The sequence below is a fragment of the Rhinatrema bivittatum genome, chromosome 19, assembly GCF_901001135.1.
Source record: "Rhinatrema bivittatum chromosome 19, aRhiBiv1.1, whole genome shotgun sequence".
NCBI classification, from domain to species: domain Eukaryota; kingdom Metazoa; phylum Chordata; class Amphibia; order Gymnophiona; family Rhinatrematidae; genus Rhinatrema; species Rhinatrema bivittatum.
The window spans coordinates 429,538-443,230 of NC_042633.1; the positions used below are offsets into that span (position 1 = coordinate 429,538).

Below are 13,693 nucleotides of genomic sequence, written 5' to 3' on the forward strand. Positions count from 1 at the left end.
TCCTGGCTGAACCTGATGGCACGCTGCCTGACCCTGGCCTGGCTGCCTGGTTGGGGTGCCACTTCCGGAGGGTTCTCCTCCCTATCCTCTCTCTCCACCCCCCCAGGTTCCCCACTCCCTTCCTCCCCCCCCCCACCTGATCCTGCACTTCCCACTCCCTTCCCCTCTGCCCTGCCTGTCTAGCCCTACCTCTTCCCACCATCCTCTCCTGCCTAACCCCATCCCCCTCCCCCTCCCTCCTATCTCTTCCCTCCTGCCTATCTCTCCCCGCTATCCCTGTCCCTGTCCCTGCTCCTACTCCTCATTCCCCTACGTCCCCCTTCCTCCTCCTCCTCCTCCCTCCCCCTCTCCATCCCCCTCCCCCTCCCCCTACTCTCAACACCCCTCTTCTCTCCTCTCCTACCACTCCTCTCACGCTCCATCCTCCTCCTCCTCCTCCTCCTCACCACCACCAACACCAACAACACACTCCTCTCTCCTCCTCCTCACCACCGCCAACACCACCACCACCACCACCAACACACTCCTCTCTCCTCCTCCTCCTCACCACCACCACCACCAACACACTCCTCTCTCCTCCTCCTCTTCCTCCTCCTCACCACCACCACCACCAACACACTCCTCCTCCTCCTCCTCCTCCTCCTCCTCCTCCACACAGATAGACAAACAGTTGACTGACACACTTGCACTCCAACACAGATTACAAAAGACACAGGTAAAGGGAAACAAATGAGAACAAAAACACAGGACACCGCACTCAGTAATCAAATATCTAACCTCCTAACAACTCTAAACCACCAGCACCTACCTCTCTCTCCAAAACTCCTTCCAAACCCTCAAAGGAGGAGGGGCAGGAAGTCAGTTCTTATACCAGACACATTATCGCGGGACGCGGTACTTGGTTTCATTTTGTATCGCGTACCGCGGCAACGGCGCGTACCACGATAATATTTTGTACTTTTCTTCGCGTACTGCGATATTTGTTTCGCCGCACGCGAAACAGCTTCGCCGCACGCAACGTTAGCGCGTGCGGCGAAAGTTTCGCGAAGCACGAAAAAACACCTATTTGCATGGGGCACACCCCCGTTTTTTATCGCACGCGGTAACAATGCGTTACCACTGCGATATTGGAAAATGAGGCCCTTAGTTTGGATTTTAATCAAATCATCAGCTCCTTTACCTGTCTCCCTAACATATATTAAGGAACATTTTGCAAAAAGTATTCTGATCCCGATGTAACACACAATCTATATACTGTACAACAGATAGAATAAAAACATTTATAGTTACAGATTACTTTTGTTTTTTTCTGAAAATTATTTACATACTGATATGATGGTTCAGAACTTTGGCTCATTTAGCCATTCCCAGAATCCTCAGCAGGCTGCTTCAGACTGACACTGCTGAGATATAGTGAACTTCTGACCACCTCAGACTCAAGAATGTGGAAGATCTGGAAAACTTGTAGGCTCTGCAAAGCCTATAATTAAAGGTCAGGAGGGCATCAATGGCAATATTTAAATCATAATACAAGGAAGCTTGGTTCTCACAGAAACCAAAATATAAGCTTGTTTCTCACAGATTCCTATCTCGACTGACAGGAGCCAGGTGAACTGGAGATTCCCGGAGGTTACAGCTTTAATTAGAGGTCTTGCACCAGCAACAGAATTCAGGCCTACTATCTATTCAGAACACAGACCTACTATCTATTTACACAACACAGAAGATCAAAAGAAGATCAGAAGAAACATGATGCATCAATGCCATGTTGATAAAGGAACTTTTATGGTGGGAGGAGATTGTTTTCAGGATAGACAAGTTTAGTTGGTGAAACTCTCAAATTGGGGAATGATCCTTTTACAAGCATTTTCTATGTATAGTTGAAGGTATAAAATAACAGCATGTACCAGAGATTACAAGACACATCGATGCTCTACCTGTCTTGCAAGGTTAGCATATGTGCTTCCAAAGATATGAAATATTAAATTTATACTTGTTCTAACTGAAATTCTGATTCATATCTTTGTTTGAAAAAGTGCTGACAAGCGTCTTATTAAAGTCTAATATTTAGACATTTTTGGCGACAGCACCGAAGGGACTTTAATAGCTGTTGCTATTATTATTATTCTTTGCTGTAGTGTTACTTCTGGTGGACAGAAGTGTACACTACGTTCTCGGACATTTAATTTGGCTTTACGTCCGAAGGAAGTTTTCCCAGTCTTTCGTAGGTCTGGAGGTTTTCCTGGATGATATTTGAGCTCAGAGAAGAGGCTTAACGAAGTTTTTGCGCTGCCCCTGGCGGTTCGGCATTTCTGGTTCCAGTTCTGTACGTAGGTACAAAAATATTAATTTTCAAAAAAGACATCTGTAAGTATAAAATTTTTTATTATATGTATATATATTTTCTATTTGCGTGTTTTTGTGTGCACATGTACAGGGTATAGTGATTGTATGTTCAACCTTAAGTCAGGTATTTTGTTTAAGTTAGGGTTTTTTCCTTTCTGACTTTGTTTTTTCCCTTCAGTCCTCTTGGCTGACCTATAAATCTTTGTATTCTAAATTGATTTTCGATGAATGGACTGATGCTAACTCAATTCTTTTGGGTTTAACATCATTGGAATTTCAATTTTGTATCTTCTGAAGTTCTATATCAAATTTGCAGAACATAAAAAAAAAAAAGAGAGAGGAGAGAGAGAGGGAATAAGCTATATATTTTTTGCAATAGTGTGGGTTAAGTAGATTGTGGTATATGGGTGCCATCTAGTGGCCGATATGAAAACTCCGTTAGAGTTAGTTTTACATGCCAATCCCCTTAATGTTAAAGAAATGAAAGAACATCATAGTAAATGGATGAAGCCGTCTAAAGCATATTCGGATTTTGTGTGGCCACAAAATGGCTCATTACAATCTTCTGTGCTGTTAAATTTGCTTAAATATATTAGAGATTCAAAGAAAGGGAAATCTTTAGATAAGCATTTGCAAGTATTTGATTTATGGTATAGGCAGAGAGATTATGTTAGCAAAGAAACTGAATGGGATAAGAAACCTCCACCATATGCACCGGAGAATTCCCTGTTCCCTGCCACTAGTTATTCAGGATTGTACCCAGTTTTATCAGAGGTTAATAATAATTCAGGGCATTTTCCATTATATACTATACCTAAGGAATTAGGACCTGTCGATCCAAAAGATGTAGCCCCAGGGTATAAACCATTGCAGTTAGATCCTCTCCCAGTGACTCCATTATCGGTTATTGATAATTCAGGAGAGGGTATGTCTGGGCAATCTCAGTCCCCAAGTGCTTTTGCTGCTGCTCGGCCAGAAGTGGTTGCTAAGCCAGAAGTGGTTTCCCCTGCTTTTATGTCAGAGGCACCACCGGTGGTAGTGCAGCCAGCAGAGGGATTTGTCCCTCCTCAGGTAGAATTACAGGAAGGATGGCAGGAAATGACTCGTATTTTGAAGGGGTTAATGCATCCATCCAATACTGTGCAATCAGGTTTAACTGTAGATGAGTTAAGAAAAAGGTTTGGAGAAGTGCTTACGCTTCCAATATCTGAAAGTGTAAAGCAAAAAGGGGACAGTGACATCATTGTGGAGGGAGAGGATAAAAGCATAAGGGAAAAGGTTAAGACAAAACAGAACAAGCTAGGAAAGTATTTTCCTAGACAACAGCCACCCAGGAAATGTAAAACTCAGGGATGTATAATCAGACACGAAGGGATGGATGAAGAGACAGCCTGTAGAGATGGAAATGGGGATTTGATTATGGTAGTCCAGAGTGTGTGTAAACAGACACCAAAAGAAATAGTGGCTGAGAAAGAAGCTAGTCGCTATTATGTGGATTTATGGGTGGATAGGTTATCTAGATGGACTGAGGACAGGAGAGGAGATATGTCCCCGTATCCAAGACAGGGTTCTTTATCTTCCAGAGATATGAATGTAGCCCGTCAGTGTATTAGAGGTCCTTATGGGGATCCTGATTGGGATGATCAATATATGAATGCTGGTTTAATGGTATGGGAGAAATATGAAAAGCAAGCAGGGGCTGAAGCTACATAGTATCCCCTGTTGTTAGGGAGACCTAATGAGAGAGGTCAGGTTCTCCCTCGGTACACACCATGGCAATTTACTGATCTGACTAATTTAATCCTGCAATTGCCGCCGTTAACCAGGGGTGCAGGGGCATGGATTCGTGATTTTGAAAAATTAACTAGTAGATTGACGTTAGCCATTGGAGACATAAAAGCATTATTAGCTAGACTGCCTGGAATGGATGTAGATGCATTGTTTAGACAGGCTAGAATGAGGGAAATTACATTAGCTAATTCAGAATATGATGGTAATCCTTTTAATCATTTTCGTCAGAATGTCTGGGAAGCTTTAAGGCAAAACTTCCCTACACAAAGAGATTTATCAACTCTTATGTCACGTGTATGGGATGGGACAAATGATATCAGACTGCATGTGCAAGCAATGCAGGAAGACTGGTTTAGGCAGATGGAACAGCCATTTGATCAGCTTGGAATGTTACCTCTGTTTTACCAAGCATTAAGGAAAACTTTACCTAAAAGTGTACAACAAAAATTAGACCTTGTAGTAGGTTTGGAAAGCAAATTATGGCCAAAAATGTTCCTCAATATATGCCATTATGGGGATTTGTATGTTAGGGAGAAAAATAAAGGAGCTGATGATTTGACTAAAATTCAAACTAAGTTATGCTCTCTTCAGATTGAACAGCTGAAAAAACAAAAAGAGGAAGAGACAAATAAGGTGATTGGGACAGAAGGAGTTAAAGCATGTCCAGATAAAGAATTTGGGTCAGAAGTATAACATGGGCAGGATGGGTGTAATGTAGGTTACCCCCAGATTCACCCCCAGAATCACTCCCAGAATCAATTGATAGGTGCAGTAATTACAGCTAGAGGAAATAACATCCGTGGTAGAGGGATGTTGCGAGGCAGGAGAGGGATAGGTGGACGAGGAATGTACGGGAGTCCGTCACAAGGAACTGGGATTGGACCTGATAGAAGAGCAGGCATAGACTGTTGGTTCTGTGGTAAATTTGGGCATTATGCATATGAATGCAGAGCTAATCCTGATAGTAACAGTACTGGTGGTAGAGGGAGACAAGGAGGATTCCCTCACTGGGATCCTGCGAATGAGATTCAGAGGTACAGAGCAGGAAATGGGTATAATCAATGACTTTTAGGGGTGGTGCAAATTAGGGCAGGAACAGCAGATCCCATGTTGACAATACATATAAATAAACAACCGTAAACTTTTTTATTGGATTCAGGGGCAACCAAATCTGTGATCACCAGACTTCCTGAGGGAGTTGCATTGTCAGATGAAACTATCTGTACTATAGGATTTAATGGACAGAATAAGCTAGTACAGAGAACAGAAAAAACTAGGGTGCAGTTAGAAGGAAAAGAAGTGATGAGTCAGTTTTTGTATGCTCCAGAATGTCCAGTAAATTTGCTAGGAAGGGATTTGTTACAAGCCTTAGAAATAGAAATCTCATTTGCACCAAACTCCTCAGCACTACATTTAGCAAGACAGTTTGTTAATATAACACACAGAAAGGACCAATTCCCTAATGTGCCTGAGTCAGTGTGGGCAACTGAGAATGATCCGTATGGTAAAGTGCAGAGTATAGATTCTGTGGAAATTCAATTAAAGGCAGGTTATACGGGCCCTAAGCGTAGTCAGTACCCTTTATCTAGAGAAGCACAAGAAGGAATCAAACCAGAAATTGCATCTCTTCTGAAATATGGGATAATAGAGTCTAGTGGTTCGCCATTTAATACCCCGTTGTTCCCAATTTTGAAACCTTCAGGGAAATGGAGATTAGTGCAAGATTTACGTGCACTTAATGAAATGGTAGTGGTAGAATATCCTAATGTTACAAATCCAGCTACTATTTTACAAACTGAGCCATTAGGAAAATGGTACACCATATTATTGTGTGCCTCTTGCTTGGCAAAGTAGGGAGTTAACTGCTTTCCAATATGATAAGCAGAGTTATCAGTGGGCTAGATTACCGCAAGGGTATGTAGAAAGTCCGTCTATTTTTTCTAAAATTTTGTCTAAAGATCTTCAGGCAGTATGTACTCAACTTCCAGTGGGTGTGTCGCTGATCCAGTACGTGGATGACTTATTACTATCAGCATCTACACGGTCTGCATGCATGAAAGCAACTGAAATGCTTTTGCAGACATTAGCACAGGCTGGATATAAAGTGAATTCTGACAAAGCACAAATCTGTCAGTTACAAGTTTCATTTCTAGGATTGAATCTAGGAATAGAGGGTAAGAGCATTGATTGTGCACTGCATGAACAAGTGTCAGAATTGGCAGTTCCTCAAACAGTGAAACAGTTAAGAGGTTTATTAGGTTTGTTAAATTTCTGTAGATTGTGGATTCCAGCTTTCAGTACCAAAAGCAAGTCACTGAGACGACATCTTAAAGGCAGCCCAGCTAGTGATGATAAATTGATTTTAACTGAACAAGATTTGGAAATATTGCAGGACTTAGTGCAGTCAGTATTAAATGCTCCTAGTTTGGCTTTGGTTGATTTAAATTGCCCAGTTGATTTATGGGTATATCAGGGTTCGAATGGGTGGACAGCAGCAGCATCTCAACATGAGAACATCACTCCCATTGCTTATTTTTCTGGCACTTTTGGAGTGGTAGAACAAGGATTCTCTGACTGTGAGCTAGGTATTGTAGCTTGCGCTGATGCTATATGTAAATTGCAGTCACATGTGCCAGGTATTCCAATTATATTACATACTTCTCACGCAGTTAAAACACTTATGGGAGATACTCATATTTCTTTTTCTGCTTCTAGGCTTGGGAAATATTCAGCCATATTATTGAATTCTACAGTGTTACATAGGACTATTACAAACGCATCTAAATTTAATTTTCTCCAGGATCTGCTAGAGGGAGCAGTTGTGCTTCCACACACTTGTGGAATCACGGCTTTGCCTTTACCTGATTAAGTTGTTCTATCTAATGAACCTCTAGTTGAAGGAGATTTTTGGTTTACAGATGGGTCCTGTACAAAAGCAAGTCCAGGGTTTGCTGCTATTCAATACAACTCAGATGATCAAGTTCTCAGATGTGAGCAGTTTTCATTACCAATAGAATTGTCTGCACAAGGAGCTGAACTCTGTGCAGTTTCATGGGTATTATTGAATTGTGCAGAAGTGCCTGTGACTATCTTTACAGATTCACATTATATATTCTCATCTGTTAATGAACATTTGAGAAAATGGAATAGGAGAGGATTTATTTCGGCTTCTGGAGAACTCTTTCACATGTGCAGTTATGGGAATTAATTTTATCACGTTTACAGGAAAGGGGAGAGAAAGGATTATTAACAGCTATTTGTTGGGTGAAAACTCACCATGCTGTTGATACGTGGATCTATAGAGGAAATGCATTGGCAGATTATGCAGCACAAGAGGTTTCGCAGACAACTTGTCAGCCAGTAGTAAAGGAATTAGTGCAGACTAGAGCACAAAAGGACACAGGCTTACGAACAGTCCAGCAATTACAGGAGTCAGCAACTATTGATGAGAGAGCAAAATGGAAAGCTGCAGGTTATACATTTATTAAGGATATGGGCTGGGTACATCCAGCAGGAACTTTGTGTTGTGCTTTGAATGTTTTAAATCTTATGTTACATGAAGCTCATTGGCCGCTACATAACAGTTCCAATACAATGTATCTTAATTTGTCTCAAAGTATATGGGCTCCAAACTTACAAAGCCTTTGTTCGCAATTTGTGACCAGATGTCCAACATGTGCTACTGCAAATCCCTGTAGAGGTGCAGTGACCCCTAGTGGACATATTCCAAAACCACAGGGATCTTATTTAGAATGGCATTGTGATTATACTGATATGATCCAATCCTGTTATGGCTATCGATATTTACTTATGTGTGTATGTCCATACACTCAATGGCTGGAAGCCATACCCTGTAAAGCAGAAACAGGTACTTGTATGGCAAAAGCATTGCTGACCCACATAATACCCAGATTTGGGGTACCAGTGAAAATTGTGACAGATAATGGATCACATTTTAGAAATGAATTAATGCATGCATTAACATCAGATCTGAACATCAAATGCCGTCATGTATCTGTATATAGACCTACATCTAATGGTTTGGCAGAGAGAATGAATGGAATTCTTAAAACAAAGTTAAGACAACTGATGTTGGCTTATGAGCAAAATTGGCTCACAGCTTTACCTGCTGCACTGATGGCAATTAGAATGAGCCCAGTGAGATCTATAGGACTCACTCCTTTTGAGCTGTGTATGGGTAGAGCTATGAATTTACCTCAACAAGTTGAGTATCAGAAACATGCTAAGGTACCAGATAACCTGTTTGTTTTTCTTAAAAATTTGCAGGTTGCAAGTCAACAAATACATGCTGCGAGAGCTCAGCAATCCAAAGTGCTAGAACCTTCGAGGGTGTATGCAGTAGGAGATTTAGTCTATCGCCGCAACTTTACCCACAGAACCTGGAAAGATCCGGTGTATACTGGACCATACAGAATAACAACATTAACTCCTACAGCTGCTCGTTTAGATGATGACACTACTTTTACTCATTTAATTGATTTGAGATTGTGCCCAAGCACAGAAGCTACTTGCTGAGACTTTATTTTTTGTATCTGCTTTTGCAGCCTCATGGGCTTGAACTGACTTTATTTTATTTTGTAGGATTCTTAGGAGTATCTAAGGACTTTTTTTGTTCTTTAAAGGATTGATCTTTGAACAACTGAAGTATTATTTAGTAGATTTATATTCTAATTAGAAAGGTTACTGAATTAGCTAATCATTATTTTTGTTTTCTTCATTAGTAATAGATTTTAGAAATCATGTATCTATTTGTTTTTTATTTACTCTGCTCTCTTCCTTACTCTTTTACTATTCTTTCCCCTGACCTTTTGCTTAATTTCTCTTTACCTACACATACACCTTTTTCTACCAATATGTGGTATCTATTAATGTATAAACATTCTATTACCTCGTACCCCAACACTCCTTGTATTGCGTGTTCTCAACATTTTCATACCACTCAAATGGCAGGTTTTGTTCTGACAATACCACTATCTCTTTCGAATGTTTCTTGCTACTATCATGCTCTTGCCTGTCCAATTGCTGGAACTCAAGCACAAGTTTCTTCCCTTATTTCTTCTTTTGCTGCTTGTTTCTATGGTAATCAGACTTTTGGACCTCCTTATTCTATTCCCCCTGCTGCTAACGCTAATCAATACACTAAATTTGGTTTTCCTCCTTCTACAATGCTTTCCTTGTGGAATGCATCTGTTATTAATGAGACTTCCCCTTCGTGTCCTCAGCATTTACTTCGTCAGCTTAATTACCTTACTTATTCTTGTAGAGAGAAAGAAAAATGGAGTATTTGTGGAACTTCTGATACACCTACACTGTGTGTTTCTGCAATTCCTATACAACCTTCAATGACCTGTACTTTCACTCATTTTGCTTCTGTGGTTAATACATGGCCACCTCCTTTTTCAGGCCCTTTGTTTCATACTGCACTTACCCATTTTCCCTTTTGTTTTTCACAAAATGGTACTGGACCTTTTTTAGGTATTTCTTCTTGTGATACTGTCTATCATGCTATGTATCTAGAATTTGGTTCACAGCCTCTCATGGATGTTTTCTGGCAATGTGGTATTTCTGTCTATCAGTTTCTTCCTTTTCGATAGCGTGGTACTTGTGCTATGGTGATTTTAGCTGCTCCTGTGTTTATTTCGCCCCTTTCTTTATTTTCACCCTCTATGTTTTCAAAACGTGTACGTCGCTCTGCTTATCTTATTCAGACTGATGTACCTGATGAATTTAAACTGTTTAGTCGAACTGAACTGTTCTTTGCTTCTTGGCTGACACCTGGGGTTCAAGCTGCTGCAAATGCCAAGTGGATTCAGACTATCCATTATCAGTTTATGCAGTTTGTTAATTTAACTACTGCAGGTCTTAATATTATCAATACTGAGCTCAGAGCAAATGCAATTACTGCTCAACAGAATCGTTTAGCCTTGGATTCTATTCTTGCATCTAAGGGTGGAGTCTGTGTTATCATTGGTACTGCGTGTTGTACCTATATTCCTACTGCAGCTTACGAACATAATATGCCATATGTTTTCCAACACCTTCGTAATCTATCTCATGTTATGTATGCACAAGGTGGTATAAATTCTGCTACTGATTCATGGCTTGACTCTATTTTCCTGGCTTCCTTCAATCTCTTGGCTACGTAAGTTACTATTTTCTGTATTTGCTATCTTTTTTATACTGATTTTTGGCTGTTGTTGTTTTCAATGTTCTTTTTCTCTTCTCTCATATATTCGTACTCGTTCTTCCCTATTACACGTACCTACCTCTATCCCTGGTTCTCAGTATGAAACAATTCTCCTTGCAGAGACTCATCCATTATGAACAGTGCAACAAGAATACATATATACTTTCTTCTTTAATGATTCTTTTAGTTCTTGCTTTATGCTAGGTATACTAGTATGTGAGTAAATATTTTGTGATTTGTAGCAAACAGACTGTTTTCTAGTAGGAACAAATCATTTTCTTCACACTATTAGTTTAAGTATGGTATTTCCTCCTTAGGCAATGAAATTTCTAGTTTACGACTAAAATTATGATAGTATTACATTTGCAGTTTGACCATAGAACTGGATGATTTCCATGGTAATTCAGTTTTAATGTTATTGTTTGATTAGCTAGTGAATGCTTGTATGAGTATCGTTTACATTAATTAGGAATCTAGAGGGACACACAATTATGCACTACACCTGATAAATACCAAGGTTAGTGGTTAGGACACACTTTTAAGTTCCTTTGTTATGGCTCATCATCGAGGACCGGTTGGTATGCCACCGTTACCATTGAAGGTGGCACAAGAGGGAAATGATATAATGAAGATTTTGATTCAGAACTTTGGTTCATTTAGCCATTCCCAGAATCCTTAGCAGGCTGCTTCACACTGACACTGCTGGGATACAGTGAACTTCTGACTGACCTCAGATTCAAGAATGTGGAAGATCTGGGAAACCTGTAAGTTCTGCAAAGCCTATAATTAAAGGCCAGGAGGTCATCAATGGCAATATCTAAACCATAATACAAGCTTGGTTCTCACAGAAACCATAATACAAGCTTGGTTCTCACAGATTCCTATCTCGACTGACAGAAGCCAGGTGAACTGGAGATTCCCGGAGGTCAAGACTAATTAAAGGCTTGGAACCAACAACAAAACACAAATATATCTATTTACAAAACACAGAAGATCAGAAGAAACAAAGTGCATCAAAGCCATGTTGACAAAGGAACTTTTAAGGTGGGAGGAGGTTGTTTTTCAGGCTAGAAAAGTTCAGTTTATGACACTGTCATATTGCGCAAAGGATCCTCTGACAAGCATTTTCTATGTATGGGTTAAACATATAAAATAACAGCTTTCACAAGATATTGGAAGACACAGTGATGATCTGCCTGTCTTGCAAGGTTGACAACTGTGCTTCCAAAGATATGAAATATTAAATTTATATTGGTTCTAATTACATTCTGAGTCATATCTTTGTTTGAAAATGTGCTGACAAGCGTCTTATTAAAGTCTAATATTTAGCCAGCGTGTCATCAGAACCTGACTCATTGAACTCCACAAAAGATTGCAGCTCCTATTGTGGATCATTGTGTTTCAACTGGATATTCAACTGCACCTTTATTTTGAGCGCTTTCATCTTTTGTATTTATACTGTATTTACACTATATTTTTATATTTATATTTATTTTCTATATAATATTTTATTATTATATTACTATGTTTAATTAGTTATTTGTTCTATCTGTTCCATTGTTATTGTTACTTTTCTATTGTTATTTGTTCTATTGTTCTATGTAAAGCCCCTACTCCTTTTGGGCATTTAAAAGTTATATGTAAACCGGAGTGATTTGTAGCTCCTACAAGAACTTCGGTCTATAAAAATTAAAAATAAATAAATAAATAAATATGTCTTCACAGATCTAAGATGGACCGTTTTACAATATGAAGCTTAGATTGTGAGAATTTTGGGGGCAGAGAAATACATACAGTGCCTGAAAATGATCTGTTTTGAAGGGTCTGAAAGGTAGAAAATAAATCTCCAATAAATAAATAAATATATAAAAACGTGCTGGCACATCCATCTGGATTTGATTCACAAGCACAATTGACTTTTCACAAGCAATTTTGGGTTTTTACGTTAAATGCAGTAAAACCTGAGGTTCTTAATGATGAAATGGAATGACATTTGGTTATTTTATACGAAAAGATATATTTGTACGGCTGTGCAAGAAAATGGTGCTGGCCCTGAGAAGGCGCCATTTTGACATCACGCTATGACACTGTATTTATTTTATTTATTTATTTATTTATTTATTTAACATTTTTTTTGTATACTGTCACTCAGAGACCATCGAAATGGTTCACAAAAGGTTAAACTACAATTTGTTAGATATTAAAATACATTATAAAAGCCTAAAATGAGTCTATTAACATAAAATATTTCCTAACTTAACATATAAATGTTCCTGAAGTCAGTATCCTAAAACATAACTCAGCTCGTGTCCTAAAACACTTCAAATTATACTCCAGTGTATAAAACATAGCTAGGCCTGGCACCTTTGCAAGTGGACAACCTCAGGACAGGAGGTGTGCACATCTCTCCTGCCCATCTGGACTCCCATGGATGGGGTAAGTGGGGGCCAGAGTGGTTCCTGGCCCCGGAACATTTTTGGAGCAAGTGAGAGGCTATCAGGGGCCCCGCTTAATTTTTTTTTTGGAGGGGGTTAACTATTTATTTCATTTCTACAAAGAAACAAAAATGATATAAACAATAAATGAAGCAAAAGACAGGGAGAAAAACCCCAAAACAAAATTATATTTTTGATGTTGTACACCTGGCTCTTGATTTTTGTGTTCACAAGACGATATGCTCTTGACTGTACCTTCCATTCGGCATATTCGTCTCATCGGTACCCCAGCTAGAGCATTTCCTGTCATCAGACTCTAATTATGGAATGCCTTACCTCGATATCTGCGTTTACTTTCCAATATCAAATCTTTCCATACACAACTGAAGGCACTCTAGTTTCAAGAAGCTTTTGACACCATTTTACAGTAATTCATTTGTCCAGCTGTTTGTATTTTTGCATGGTCTGTGCTTATCACGATTTTATCACTTGTGCTTTATTGTACACCACCTATTTCAATGGATTCATCATAGGCGGTTAATAGGAATTTTTAATAAATAAATAATACGAATAGGACTGGGCTGCCACAGTTTTGAAAGTTGCCCTTCCTCTCTATGGGTAAAAGTACCAAAGCTGATTCAATGTAGGAACTTTCATCTCTGGAACAGAAGGGCAGGGCAAGAAAAGGAAAGGGTGAAGATGACAGACAATGCATAGTGGAGACCTTTATTTTGAAATACCCATGCATGGCTTACAGCATTGAGTTTGTACTAAATGTTATTGATGGAATTGGGGGCTTTGAAAATTGCCCACCCTCAATGTAAGTGATTTTACCTGCATTGTTCAGAAGCCTTCCTGGGCAGTGGGCCGGGGGGGGGGGGGGGGGGATCCTGCATTAGTATGCACAGTCATT

At 39.6% G+C, this 13,693-nt stretch overlaps 1 protein-coding gene across 1 annotated transcript in view; it reads right to left on the reverse strand.

Annotated features, from left to right (window-relative positions):
• The window catches only part of LOC115081042 (zinc finger protein 184-like), a gene marked incomplete at its 3' end in the record, with an annotated part of 711,587 nt that overhangs the window by 403,868 nt on the left and 294,026 nt on the right, over window positions 1–13,693 (reverse strand). The gene's annotated exons all lie outside the window — the stretch shown is intronic.